At 36.2% G+C, this 15,901-nt stretch overlaps 1 protein-coding gene across 1 annotated transcript in view; it reads left to right on the forward strand.

Moving 5' to 3' along the window:
* Window positions 1–5,905: 5,905 nt before the first annotated feature.
* Window positions 5,906–15,901, forward strand: part of LOC143226513 (uncharacterized) — a 181,747-nt gene continuing 171,751 nt past the window's right edge. Inside the window, exon 1 of the mRNA XM_076457548.1 lies at window positions 5,906–5,976. The gene's annotated coding sequence lies outside the window, so the exon portion shown is untranslated. The remainder of the gene's footprint in view (window positions 5,977–15,901) is intronic.

Below are 15,901 nucleotides of genomic sequence, written 5' to 3' on the forward strand. Positions count from 1 at the left end.
TGATCATCATTGGCTGCGGCTGATCACGTCACATCACTTGGCTTTAATATCTGTGCTACAGGGAACTTCCTGCACTTAGCAGTCGACTTGTGGCTGTAGTAATCGTGCGTCATTTGTAATTTTTATCCTAATCTTTCAATCCCTTCATACTAACTATGTCGAGCAAAAACAGAAAGTAGTCGGACGAATACGTACAGTATGGATTCACGTGTATAACGGAACATGATGGGAGTCAGCGTCCTCAATGCATTATTTGCAATACCAAGTTGAGTTGCAATGCCAAGTTGAGCAATTCTAGTCTAGCACTGGCAAAACTAAGAGAACACTCTCTAAAGCTGCATGGAGATGGGAAATACAACAACACAATGTTTGCTGAATTCAAGATAAAGAGAGCCAGATTCGATGAAAAGACTACTTTGCCTGTTCTCAGCTTTGTATCCATCGACAAACCGATCCTCACAGCATCGTACGAAGTTGCGTACTTGATCGCAAAGCAGGACAAACCACACACCATTGGTGAAGCACTCGTAAAACCAACTGCGTTGAACTTCACCAGAGCCAGGTTCAACAGCAACTTTTCAGAACAACAACGCTCTCAACGTTTTGGTGTCACCAAATCGTAGCGTACCCTCTTATTGCTAAAAAAGCCCTTGAGATACTAATACCGTTTGTTACAACGTATCATTGCGAGCAATCCTTTTCGAGGATGGTAGACATAAAAACGAAGAAAAGGAACAGACTTTGTTGCGAAAATGATATGAGAGTGGCACTTGCCAAGGTGAAGCCGTGCATTTCTGAACTTGTCTCTGAAAGGCAACAGCAAAAGTCACATTGATTTGTAGTAAATATTCATTGAGTTATGTTTTTTTTTCGTGTGAAATTCATGTTTTGTTGGTTTTGTTCTTTGAACACAGTGATATTGTGTGCAACTGATGCATGGTTCATTTTGTGCACTGATAAAATATATACTTATGTTTTGAATTTCAAAAGATCATATTTTATTTTTCCAATTACGAAGAGTTCATTGAATGCAAGTACGAAACTTCTGGGGTTCAGTACCTCCAATAAGGTTAAGAACCACAGCCATAGAGAGAGTTAAAAGCATACAGAACTTAAATACTTCGCTGTACAATTCTGCACTTAATAAATAAATAAATCTACATTTAAAAAGTATTTACAGTTAATTTCAGGTGCAATAAATTGATTATAAACACTATAGGGCGCTCAGCTCGTAATCTATGTGTCGCGGATTTGAATCCTGTTCACACAAACATGTTTGCTCCTTCAGCCGTGGGGGCGTTATAATTTTACAGCCAATCCCACTGTTTGGTGGTAAAAGAGTAGCGGTGGGTGGTGATGACTAGCTGCCTTCCCTCTAGTCTTACACTACTAAATTAAGGACAGCTAGCGAAATTCAAATCAAACCAAAAAAAAGATACAAATAAATAAGTGGTTTATATGACGTTCAAATGTTTATTATTTTTTAAAATTCTGAAATACTCTACAGGGGGACATAAATGTATCCATAACACTGAAAGAGCTAAGAAAGGTGTAAAGATATGTTAAAAACAATAAAATAATAAGGTATTCAACCAGTTGAATATAAAAACAAAATTTCCACCTTTCAAGAGTGGAATTTTGAAAGTTAATAATATTCAGCTGCTCTTGAGTCATAAGTTAAGAACTACGATGAAGTACATACAGATTAAGTAAAGTAAAAACAACAACAACAAAGTAACCGTCAAGAAGAGAAATAAAACAATATAAATTATAAACAGACGAATTTTAAATTTTTTCGTCAGGCAATAGAAATACTGCTATGTTATTAGATCTTATCTCTTTGGACAGGTAGTTAGGGGCGCTTGACATGCAATTTAATGATCAAGGGTTCGAATCCCCGTCTTATCAAATATGCTCACTCTTTCAGCCGTGGGGATGTTATAATGTGACAGTCAATCCCATTATTTGTTCGTAAAAGAGTCGTCCAAGATTTGGCGGTAGGTAGTGATGACTAGTTGCCTTCCTTCTAGTCTGACACAGCTAAAACAAGGAAGATTAACATATATAGCCCTTGTATAGCTTTGAGCGAAATTCAAAAAACAAACAAAACTTATTTCCTTGGTTTATACCATGTTAAATACAACTCTTGCTAGGTCTGACTTCCATTTTTCCTGATATTCATGCCAACTTTAAATATTACTAGTTCTGATTTTGGACCCAGCATGGCCAAGCGTATCAAGGCGTTCGACTCGTAATCCGAGGGTCGCGGGTTCAAATCCTGGTAGCACCAAACATGCTCGCCTTCCCAGCCGTGGGGGCGATATAATGTGGCGATCAATCCCACTATTCGTTGGTAAAAAAGTAACCCAAGAGTTGGCGGTGGGTGGTGATGACTAGCTGCCTTCCCTCTAGTCTTACACTGCTAAATTAGGGACGGCTAGCGCAGATAGCCCTCTAGTAGCTTTGCGCGAAATTCAAAAAACAAAGTTCTGATTTCCATCTTTTCTTATATTCATGTTTGACAGGTTTTGTGTATGGGCCGAATTCTTTGCAGTATGTATCTGTGACTTATTAGCGATAAATGTCAACAATAAACGGGTAGCACATAATGCACTTGTTTAAAATAATACGTTCTGAATAAGTCAAACTTATGCACAAACAAAATTCGTTACACTTTTATCACACTTCTATTCAAAGCCTTAAATAATTGTCTGTTCGTCGGACAGTAGTAAGACTACACATTTACAAAGCTAAAATCTGGAGTTCGATTCCCCTTGGCAGACACAGAAAATAGTCAAATGCGACTTTGCTATGAACAACAACAACAAAAACATACATAAACACAAATATATGTTTCTATTTCGTCAAAGTCCACATTGGAGGATTCATTTAATTTAGAACACCCTTTTACAAGACAAATTATTCTTCTCTACTCTGTTATCACAATATAAATTGTGATAATTTCATTTACTTTAACCCTTGGCTTACTATAGTTGTGTACAGAGCTATAAATAGTCCCTCTTTACGCAGATTTACAACGCTAGAAATCGCGATTCAATACCCACGGTGGTCAGAGTCCAGATAGCCCATTATGTAGCTTTGTGCTTAACGTTAAACAGGCGAATTATTTTACGCCGTAAGTCCAAACAGTGGTTCAATTACTTTAGTGTTTAGAACCCAGCTGGCAAGTCGAATTATTTTTCTCTACTCTGTTTATTACAATAAACTGCGATTACAACACTTTAAGAATGTTGTACATTATACATTCTCTACAGCTAAACTTACAAACACACCGAAGATCTATATCTCTCACTAACGTTGTCATACTTTCACTAACTTTTTTTGCACTCTATAACTGCACATAGTTACAACACGCAACAAAAAAAAAAAAATGTAGAAATAATTAGCTCTCCACTATCAACAATATTAAAAATAATGAGAAAGACTTAGAAGACCCGAGAAAAATTACATCAAAAATATTACAAAAGCCTAGCACAACAATTAAACTACATACGACTCGTACAGAGTTACGTTTGTTTTTGAATTTTGCACAAAGCTACTCGAGGGCTATCTGTGCTAGCCGTCCCTAATTTAGCAGTGTAAGACTAGAGGAAAGGCAGCTAGTCATCACCACCCACCGCCAACTCTTGGGCTACTCTTTTACGAACAAATAATGGGATTGACTGTCATATTATAATGCCTCCATGGCTGAAAGGGCGAGAATGTTAGGCGCTACGGGGATGCGAACCCGCGGCCCTCAGATTATGAGTCGCACGCCTTAACACGCTTGGCCATGCCCGGCCACAGAGTTACGTAACGAAAATCATAGCTATCGCTTTTAAAATAATTAGGTTTTACACCCTTATTATGAGAACTAAATGATCATTAACTATTAAATCATTAAGTATATTAATAATAAACATTAAAATAAGTAGTCTTGTATATCCAACAATGTTAAATTTGATCTTTGCTAAGTCTGACTTCCACGTTTTTCCGGATATTCATGTTAACTTTGGTTGTCACCGGTTCTGATTTTCCCCTTTTCCTGATATTCGTGTTAGTTATTGCTGTTCCTGGTACTGATTTCCCTCTTTTCTTATATTCTTGTTAACATCGATTGGGACTCGGGAGACAGCCCGATGTGGCTTTGCTATAAGAAAAAACACAGACACGCACACAAACATCCATTGTTTCCGGTTTGATTACCCTCTGCTTTGTATTCATCTCAGCTTTGACCATTTTTAGGTTTGATTTCCCTTTTTTTCTTGTAGTAACACGAGGTTTTGACTGTTTCAAAGCCTTATTCTTTGCTTTGTAATAATTGAATTTTGAAATCAAATCTTAAATTGTGTGCTTTTACCATAACTATGAAAATCAAACCAATGTATTGTTGTAACGTTGTTATTTCGTTTGAAGGTTTTAAAATTTAGTGAAAATAATTCAACATCCAGTCCACATACCAATAACAAATTATGTCATAACCTCCTTTCCAATTCTTTACAAGTCCGTATATTTTGTAACTTGTCATAGGCCTACTTTTCCAATTTTGGTCCCACAATAACATAAAAAAATTACTAGTGCAAAATAACTTAATTTGCATGATAGCTAATAAAGACAAAAAATAAAACTGACTCACTCTATCGGTCAGAAAACAACTATATCTTTATACTGTACTGCCTGAGTACAAACTTACTAACTCAACTAATTGTCCTACCTGTATTTTTAATCTTGTCTTTGTTTAGATATTTGGCAATGCCTCTCGTTTGTTACTCTTCTCGAATATTCTATGAATAATTTGATCTTATTTTGATGCGCCCTCTAGTGAACACATAAATTACAACATTAAAAACAATAAAGCATGAGTTAAGATTGATTAACCATTATCATTTATCCAAACAAAAAAGTCGTTAAAACGCGGAACCATAAATTAGGTACTTCAACTGATACAAAAACATGAACGTTTTTAAAACACTGCGGTACACTTAGATGAATAAAGAAACCAATCAGTAAAATCAAGAAGTAATAGAATGTTTAATCCCATAGCACTTAATCATATCTATAGCGTCATATATTTGTGTTCTTCATTGAAATCCTAGTACTATACATAGGGAGAAGATTTGTATGACTGAACAAATACGTTACGAGAAAAACAAATCCATCACACAATTTACTTTTAAAAAGCTATTATAAACTATAAAATACATACACGGTTATTTGAGAACCAATGAAAAGCAGCGCCTTTTGGAATCGTTCCTCCTAGTTTTTTAACCCTAAATTGTTACTAAAATTTACCCTATCCTTTTCTCTAATATTGTTACTAAGCTATTTATCCACCAGATTGATGCGGATTCGTAACTCTGTTCGATTAAAGACCTTAATAAGATATGAGTGTCACGCACGCAGAGACAAACAACAACGTATAAACAAAAATATCGTCAGTAATTAACGATAGGACTTCCTGCATGTTTTACATTGTAAAAAAAATATGTTATTCTGCCACTTGTGTTTTTCGTTGTTGTTGTTTCTACAGTGAGAGTTGTTGTAGTAAATAAAGCAGAGTTTATGCGGTATATGGACCTACAGGTATAGAAAGGTATAACAGTAACTTGGTAATTTAATAGTTAATTTATTTGTTTCTTTGTTTTCTTATTTTTAAATCTTTGCTTTTACACATTTGAATTAAACTTCTTTACGTTGAAGAATAAACTCTTCTGGCCTATGAAACGTCTGATTTCACTAGCTGGATTAGTGAGGAATGACAGAGATTGAAATTTAAGAATATGTCATGCAGTAAATTTATCGTCACTGACGATGTTTCATCCATTATATAACTCCTAAGAGTAAACAAAATGAGTCTACTAAATTATTTCATAGATGGAGGCACTGTATCAGTTTCCTGTAATATATCCAAAGGGCGTGCTACCTTTATCGTTGTCGTGTTGGGATAAGACCATATCGTAGTTCAGGTTTTGAAAGGTAAGATGTATAATTTCTCACTTTATTTTGTTCACTACAAGTATTCTAATTGTAATCGTTACAAAAATATCTGTTATGACGCTCCACTTTACTTTGAGCAAGTTGATGTTTACATGTTCAATCGTGGAAAGTTAATCTTTGATCTCCAGGCTTGAGTCGTGTGTGTGTGTGTGTATCATTTCCTTTTGCCACCTACCGGTGTTGCGCTGAGTTCGTAATGAAAACGTCGTGTAACCTCTCGCTTACTCCCGCTATGAATCCTTTGCCTTCGGCTTTTCTCAGAAGTTAGTTCACTCCTTTTGTAATGGTCTGAAAGAGACGTTGAAATTGCTTCAGATGTTTTATTAGAGTTATTTGTTTTAACTTGTAGCAGTGGAAATAATATTTGGATTCATTTAAAAAGGCGTTTTATATATTCAGGAGCGTCTGGTTTTTGTATTTAACATTTCGTGAAGACAGTGTTCTCTTAACTTGTACAGTTTTATTGCAAACTGCTTTCATATATGTGACCGGTAGTGTCTGATTTCAATTTTATTCATGAATTAAGTGAGTTTAGACTACAAGGAGATTTTTAAATTTTGTGAGGGCGTTACGTTACCGCGCCATCTGAGAAAGTGAAATGGGCCTGAATTCAGCAGATGAAAATGACAGAACACGTGTAAAATATTAAAAGCAAACCCATCAGAGACAAGTTATATTCAAAACAGAATATTAAATTCGCAGTCTCAAAGACAGTTTGGTAGATGAACTGTGTGCTGGATATTTTCATTTATCTCTGTTTGGATTGGATTGAGGTTGAGCTGGAAATTGTTTGTAAGCAACAACGTACATTTAGGTGCTGTTGAAATTAGATTCCTTGTATTTTCATTCTTTTGTCGTAATCAAACTGTAATTTTTAATAATAACTTCATATTACAACTTAGGCTTACGAAGGAAACCTAACCAGCTACCCTTTTAGATACCACTGAGATCACTATAACTTGGTTTACTTGTTTTCGCAGTGTCAGGTGTACTAGTTTTTCATAATTTCTAAATCGTGGAAGATTACAACAGTTCATTATTTAGGCCTGAGGTTTTAATAATTACTGAATAAAGTCGAATATCCAATGAAATCCAGTTTTACAGATTTTCATGCTTGTTTTCAAACGTGGTATAACTTAAGCTTGTGGTATAAAATACCAAAGTTAAAATTTATTTGTTTAATTATGTTTCCCATTTCTTTTTTTCTTTTCATTTTATTTATTTATTTTATTTTTTGTCTATCGTTTTGGTCTCACTTAGTGAAATTTCAGATTTGGAAATATCCTAAGTTAAGTTAAATTGACCGATTGTTGGCATTTTTCTTTAAACAGATGAGTAGGTGAACTTTTTCAACATGGACCTCAACGTTTAGTTATACATTTTTTATGTATTTAATTGTTATTCTCTCTTTTACGGAGTACAGATTGCTTGCCTAGTTTTTCTCCCAGTTCGTTAAGCCAGTAAGACAGTGTACATTACTTGGATATTGCTAACACTGTTTCTCTAATGAGATGTTCAGCATACTGTCAATGCATGTGTCTGTTAAATTAACTAGTGATTTAGGTATAATTCTACATTTCAGTAAGGTTGCAAAGAAGTCTTTGTCGGCTGATTTAGAGAGTGGGTAAAGACAAAATTTTATTACTTCAAAATCCTACACTGTTTCTGGGAGATATGAATTAAGGTGTTTACTGGGTAAACACATAATTTCACGACTTTACTGTTCCACGAAGACTGTTGGACATGAAATATGCTGTCACTTGTGGAAGACAGAATCTCATACCTTTACCATTGCAAGGGAGTTTGTCTCGACTATAAATTAGTGTCCAGTGAGTAAACACAGAATTTCATGACATTTTTCCAAGTGTCTATGAATTTATGTACAGTGTTATAAAGAATGAGAATAAAGCCCCATCTTCACTGAAATGGACAAATCTGTTTTCTCGTGCAATGGACACGCGCAACTACCACTTTTAATTGCTTTTTAGGGTTAGAGAAGAATATGCTGTAATACAGAATTATTTTTAATAATTATTAGTGATGATTTCGTGTTTTTGTTTTATACAAAACATCAAGCCTAGTTCAGTAATGAAAACATTCAGTGAAGTATTCTGTATATATATGTAAATTTTTAACGTGTAAAATATCGTAAATTTATAAATACTTGACAAAAAAGAAACGTGCATTTTCCAGGAATTTCATAAGAAGGAAGTAGAGAGAAACATAAAAACTTATTTCCAAAATTCGTAGGAATTTTAAACCAGTATATGACGTATGATTCATACTTGACTCATTTGATTAATCAAATTTAGTCTTTTCTTAGAACATAGGATAAAAGCACTCGATTTATTTTCGTTAAGAACATCCATCACCAAATTTAAATGAATCGTTTGTGTCCACAAGTTTGTATATTGAAATCATTAAACAATTTGAGTCGTACCAGGATATAGGTAGATCTTCAGACGTCCAGAAAGCATTATTCTCTTCTAATATTAAAATATTCATTTTTTTCATGTAGTGTATGGGTTAAGTATTGTTGATTTATTTCATGTAGTCTATGGATTACGTATTGTTGATTTATTTCATTTAGCGTGTGGATTAAGTATTGTAGGTTTTCATGTAGCAGAAGAATACTGATTATTTGCGGTAACAATGTTGTATAGTTAAAGCTTAGACGTACTGTATGAGAACTAAGTTACAAGTAATTTTTTATCCTATTTTATGAAATCCGTGATAAAATGCGACAGAGGTGAGTTGACAAATTAGTCTGGGAAACGTAGTATGATCTTTGTGTTTTCAGTCTGTCTTTGCTTAACATTGATGTGGTAACACAACAGGTATGCATTTGATGTAGACGTTATGTTCATATCATGTGCCTTAGTTTCAGGTTAGCCACTCACGTTCGCTTTCTGCATAGCAAACATAAACTTTTGTTTATTAATTGTCATTTTCTTTAAGCATACGAATGGTTTTTTTGTTATTATTATTTAAGAAATGGTTTAGTTTCAGGTAGAGTTCAGTAGAGTAAGCTAACATGAAGTCTTTAGGGGGGGGTGCCATTGTTCGTTGACAATATGATGTTAAAAGGTCAAGTTTATTGTTAAGACAATATACGTGAATCACGTAAACGAGTGAAAGAGGTGCAGCTATTTTCCCCGTTGCTAACTACGGCATTCTTGGAACTTCACCTTGTAGACGTGGAAAGTCGTTTTTAATTTTAAAACTATAGAAGATGGAAAAAGTAAATTAAGTGTACAAAGGTTGGAAATCTTTCTTAAAATGAATTTTGTTGAATGTTACCAACTTACACTGAGGAATTGATATTTTTGAAGTGCGTTGCTCAACTTTTATTTAAACATTTGTTATCATAACGAAACTTGTATATATATTAGTTATTTCTAATTAAGTAAGAACAATTATTCAACAAACCAGCTGTATTATTAAATAAATTACTTAATATTTTACTTGATAAAATTTAAGTGTTAATAGTAAAAAACGTACCTTTTTGATAATAAGTAATAAACCTATTTTAGGCCCGGCATGGCCACTGCTGGCCAAACATGAACTAAAGAAAAAATGCCCTGTGAAAATAATAAAAGGGTAAAATAAAAAACGTTTTAGCATTTAATAGAGAAAATGTGAACACTATGAAATTAGCCTAAATACTAGCTGGTCAAAAGTTTAAGACCATACCAAAAAGAAGTCCTAAACAGGGTAGGAAATGCCCAACAAGAGGGCTCAGTAGTGAGTTGTACAGCCGTCATTGCGAATAACTTCAAACATTCCCTTTGGCATGGTCGATATAAGCGTTTGCGGAATGTTATTCCAAGTGGTGAAGATGGCTTCACGAAGATCATGCACTGTTTGGAACTGCCGTCCATTTCTATAGACTTTCCTTGCCATCCACCCCAAACATTTTCAATGGGGTTCAGTTCGGGCGAACACGCTGGATGGTCCAAAAGAATCACGTTATTCGCCATGAAAAAGTCCTTTGTCCTACGGGCATTGTGAATTGCAGTGTTGTCCTGCTGAAAGATCCAGTCATTTCCACACAAGTTAGGGTCTTTATTAGGATGCTCTCTCCAACATGCCAATGAAGCCAGCTGCTGTTTGACGCCCCTGTATAACCTGAAGCTCCATTGTTCCATGGAAGGAGAAAGACCCCCAGATCATAATGAAACCTCCTCCACTGTGTCGTGTAGAAAATGTCTCCGGTGGAATATCCTTATCGTGCCAGTAACATTGGAAGTCATCTGCACCATCCAGGTTACATGTTTTCTCATTAGAGAACAAAATTTCTCCCATTTTCTACTTCCCATGTTTGGTGCTTCTCAGCAAAGTTTAACCGAGCTGTTTCATGGTGTGGAAGGAGGTGTAGCCTTTGAAGACGTTTACGGTTTTTAAAGCTTTTCTCTCGTAGATGCTGTCTTATTGTTCTTGAGCTGCATTCTGCGTCCGTGAGGGCCTTAATCTGGTTCGACGATCGGCTGGTGTTTGCCGGACAACCCGTCGAATCCTTCTGCTCAACGTCGGCGAAATTTTCTTGGGCCGACCACTTGAAATTCTTGTTCCGTATTCCTCAGGGTCTTTTAAGAAATTTGCAACAGCAGTTTTACTACACCCAATCTCACCAGCGATGGCACGTTGAGAGAAACCTTGCTTTTGCAGCTCGACAATTCTGCCACGTTCAAATTCTGTTAATTCTTTAGCCTTTGCCATGTCTTTACTCAATGTAACACAGGAGATGTCAGTGGGAGATGTTGACAACGCTAATGCTTGAACAAAAATGACTAAATTTCGATACGTGTTTACCGGTTAACGCTTCGTTTCAATATGGTCTTAAACTTTTGACTAGCTAGTATTTAGGCTAATTTCATGGTGTTTATATTTTCCCAATTAAATGCTGAAAGAGTTTTTATTTTTATTTTCCCTTTTCCTATTTTCATCTTTCGAAGCTCTACTCAAATAAGTGGTTGGGTCTAACAACGCAAAATGCATATTTTTTTCTTTATGTTCATTGACCTTAAGATTTTGGTTATCAGTGTATGTAAAACATGTTTCACACACGTGGTTCGGGCTGCGAGTGTTGCGCCATCTCGCGCTTTTTTGCCGACTTTCTACAATTTTGTTTCTTTGATGTAACTGATGTCCTAAAATAAAAACAAAACGACTGAGTTTCCACTCTTAGTTTTTGAACACACTTACAATCAGTGGGTGAACGCGTTCGACTCGTAATTCGTGGGTTGTGGGTTCGAATCCCCGTCGCACCAAACATGCTTGCCCTTTCAGCCGTGGGGGCGTTATAATATTGCGGTTAATCCCACTATTCGTTGGTAAAAGAATAGCCCAGTTGGCGGAGGGTGGTGATGACTAGCTGCTTTTCCTCTAGTCTTACGCTGCAAAATTAGGGACGGCTAGCACAGATAGCCTTGCGCGAAATTAAAAAAAAAAAAACTTTCGAAGGCGTCTTACAAAGAATGGAAAACTAGTTTGAAAATCTAGTTGCTTTGTGCTATAAAACACCAAATAAAACACCAAACCAACTGGTCTGAAAGTGTTAAAATCGCTTTAATTTGGACATGATTACTCGGGCCGTTTAGTGTTTTCATCACATCAGGATTTAGAGCGACTTTTTGGTAGTTTAGGACAGTGGTTCTACTGAGCCGTCCATAATGTTCACCAGAGAGAAGACAACCAGTACAGTAGGTGGTATTAGTCGTCTGAAGTAGTCACACTTGATCGAACACCTGGATTGACTGTCACTCTTATAACTCACCCACAACTCTTAAGTGCAAAACCTGTTTGGTAGCATTACGTCTCTAACCCTAAACTCTCGCATTCCCAGTCCGATACGCTAACTTTAAGCAACAGAAAGCAATTAAACACTTCACACATTTTAAGTGAAATTAAAGGGTAAAAATATACAGTTGAGAGCTTACTCAGCTGAGGTTTTGATCCTGAAGGATCGTTACATATTATATGTAAAGTCTGAAAGGCTTATTGCATACCTAATTCTAATTCATTTTTAACTGTGACATATCTTAGTTATCTTTAACGTTTACAACAAATAGATTTGATCGTCTTTTAACATTTTTAAGATTAAAAAAAAATCAAGCTTATTAAATTTACCCGTATGGTAGTTAATGCTTTTGTTAACCTGTTAATAATTTAATATTATTTTTATATACAAATCTTAAAGGAATTTCGAATTAATATTATATTAGCAATAGCATTAACCCACAATAATGGTCGAGTTTTTTTTTTGTGTTTTTTTTTAAAGGTAGCACAAAGTTGTTGTTTAGAAATATGTAAGAAATTGTGGGTGAAAGTAGATTAGAACTTAAAATAATATGTTAACTACGCTGTATTTGCCTAATCTAGTGCCGATAACGCCTTTCGTACAGTACCAAATCACATCAAATCGTCTGAAATATAATACACATATTAATGGTCTCTCAGCTATTTATATCATCAGTTGATTGAACAACTGCTTGAGTGTGAACTAGATTATATTCTCTAGTTAAATATGTTTTTATGAACAGGGTATCTCCTGAATGGTGTGTCATATAGAGTTCTCTAATTAAATCTGTCTGGTTTATGAACACGATAATTCCCGAACTGTGTGTCATACAGAGTGCTCTAGTTAAATCTGTCTGGTTTATGAACACAATAATTCCTGAAGGGAGTTCTGCAGTTAAATCTGTTTTTTTATAATAGTTTCGGAAAAACAATAAAGAATTTGTTTGTTTGTTTTGGAATTTCGCACAAAGATACTCGAGGGCTATCTGTGCTAGCTGTCCCTAATTTAGCAGTGTAAGACTAGAGGAAAGGCAGCTAATCATCACCACCCACCGCCAACTCTTGGGCTACTCTTTTACCAACGAATAGTGGGATTGACCGTCACATAAAAACACCCCCACGGCTGAAAGGGTGAGCATGTTTGGCGCGACGGGGATGCGAACCCGCGACCCTCAGATTACGAGTCGCACGCCTTAATACGCTTGGCCATGCCGGGCCAACGATAAAGAAAGCGATACATTGATCAAATAAACTATTACGGTGTTTTACTTATTACGTGGAGTTCTCGATTTCGAAACTCACGATCCGTGTTCCAATACGCACGATACCCCACCCTTCAAATATTTTTTGTACTTTAAGCTGTGGTTTTGTTATAAGAGTGGCAGTCAGTCCCTTAATATGCATCGTAGGTTGTAGTGTTGTTGACTTTCTGATTTGCCATTGGTTAGTACAGTTCTGAATTAAAGACAGCGGCAGATTGCATTAAAGGCTTTGTCATAAGTATAAATGCAAAAATTACTGTATTTACAAAATGTAACGCCCCCCAGTGGCACAGCAGACTTACAACACTAGAAACTGGTTTACGATACTTATGGTGGGCAGAGTACAGATAGCCCATTGTGTAGCTTTGTAATTAATTATAAACAAATAAAAACGTAACGCCAAAACTTAATAAATGCTGAAATATTCGGGTTTTTTTTGGTGTTTTTTTAAGCACAAAACCACACAAAGAGCTATCTGTGCTCTTCCCACCACGAGTATCGAAACCCAGTTTCTAGCGATGTAAGTCCGCAAACTTACCGCTGTGCCTTTGGGGAGCATATCCATTTGAAGCAAGACGCTTAAACATTTGGAAAGACGTAGGTACAACACCATATATTCTATGATTCTATCTTGTGTTCGTATGCAAATAATGCATGCAAACACAATCAGTTACGTACAGTTTTCGCGTTGTTGTTGTTTTTTATGCCTGACATTTGTGGTTGTAAAAAAAATGAAAGGAAACCAATTCATTCACACAAATTGTGGAAATATTAGTTACCATTTCGTCAACACTAAAGTGCTAATAGTGCCACCATACATTTAGCTGTAGCGGATAGAACCACAAGTCTGTTAGAGATACAATGCTAATAGTGTAATTTCACCTTGGAGTATAACAGGTTAGTGTTCCTGTGTTTACTGTTTGTAATATGCCTTGAATACCAAACTATCTGTGTGTTATAATTAAGAAGATTATTTTGTAAAGGTTACATTTTGTGACCTGGGAGCCTTCTCGTAATACAGAAATATTACAAGCCCACCAGCGTGGCCAGTTGGTTAGGTAATCTGAGGGTCGCGGGTTTGAATCCCTGTCACGCCAAACCATGCTTGCCATTTCAGCCCTGGGGGCATTATGATGTTGCAGTCACTTCCATTATTTGTTGGTAACAGAGTAGCCCAAGAGTTGGCGGTGGGTGGTGATGACTAGTTGCCTTCCCTCCAGTTTTACATTGCTAAATTAGGAACGGTAGCTCAGATAGCCCTCTTGTAGCTTTGCGCGAATTTCAAAAGCAAACGAAACGAATGCTACTTGAAATTAATACACTAACATCACATGTATCACATGGACGGTTCTCCACTGGGGCAGGGTAAGTGTTCGGATTTACAACACTAAAATCAGGAGTTCGATTCCACACGGTGGACACAACAGATAGGTCGATGAGGGTTTGCGATAAGAAAACACACACACACACACACACACACACACACACACACACACACACACACACACACACACACTATATGAGCGATTGTGTATAATCACTCAAAACAAATGCAGGCTACCCACCACCCCTGAGAAATAAATGGTACTGTTTTTTTGAACAAAAAAAAGAGCAAAATAATTTTATAATATTTACGTAATAATTTTTTTTTACTACCTTGTATTACCACTGGAGGCAATTTTACCTGTGTCATAACTGTCCGTATAAACTTGCCCCAGTGGTAATACAAGGTAGCAAAAAAAAAAAAAGATTATAACGTAAATGTTATAAAATTATTTTGCTCTTTTCTGTACTGTTTGTTTTTGTTTGTTTGCTTTTTGAATTTCGCGCAAAGCTACTCGAGGGCTACCTGCGCTAGCCGTTCCTAATTTAGCAGTGTAAGACTAGAGGGAAGGCAGCTAGTCATTACCACCCGCCGCCAACTCTTCGGCTACTCTTTTACCAACGAATAGTGGGATTGACTGTCACATTATAACGCTTACACAGCTGAAAGGGCTAACATGTTTGGTGCGACATCTGTAGTGTTAAAAATGTTAGTAATGATCGGTGCCGTATTACCCCCGCTGTGTTTTATCACTGGTGTCATTTCTATCTGTTGTATTATTTCCATTTTCCGGTTTATGCATTATTTCTGGTTCATTTATTACCATTAATTAAATGTACCTGTTGTTTTTTACTTTTCTCATCTGCGATAAGTATTAGCGGTGTCATGTTTTCCCATTTTGCATTGTTACTGTCATATCTGAACAGTGCTTTCGTTACTGGAGCCATTGTATCCTGTACCTTACATTGCATTAATTGTGCTATTTTTAACCGCACGCAAAATACACGAGTGCGATGCACCTCACAAGACGTGCGTGGTGCGTGAAGAACCAGCAATCGAAACTTTACATCAACTTCCATTGAACGTCTCTAACCTTAGCACTTCACAATATTTGTTGTAAGTCTCTTCAAAACCCATTAATTACACGCTTTATCTTGGGTAGGAACATTAGCGAGCGGTGAGCAGTACTTCTTCAGAACTTGTGGATAATTAATTTTAGATCTTTTCGTATTTGTCTCTCTATAACCTAATAATTGCTTGTTTCAAAACCGAAGAGTGACAAGTGACCCTCCCACTTATTCCTGCTGAGGAGTGGAGTCTGCGCGAGCTGAATCAGTTGTGTAAATATATAATAGATGAAACGCTGAACTAGGAAGCTGTCAGTTTCACATCGCTTGCAACCAACACTAGTATAACGTGGATTACCGTCGTTTTAATTACTAATATCTGTGAACTGTAGATGTTAATATATATTTCCACACTTTTATCGTAAGCAACTCGCAAGGCAGGAGAGAACTGC

This window comes from Tachypleus tridentatus, chromosome 9, assembly GCF_004210375.1.
Source record: "Tachypleus tridentatus isolate NWPU-2018 chromosome 9, ASM421037v1, whole genome shotgun sequence".
NCBI lineage: Eukaryota > Metazoa > Arthropoda > Merostomata > Xiphosura > Limulidae > Tachypleus > Tachypleus tridentatus.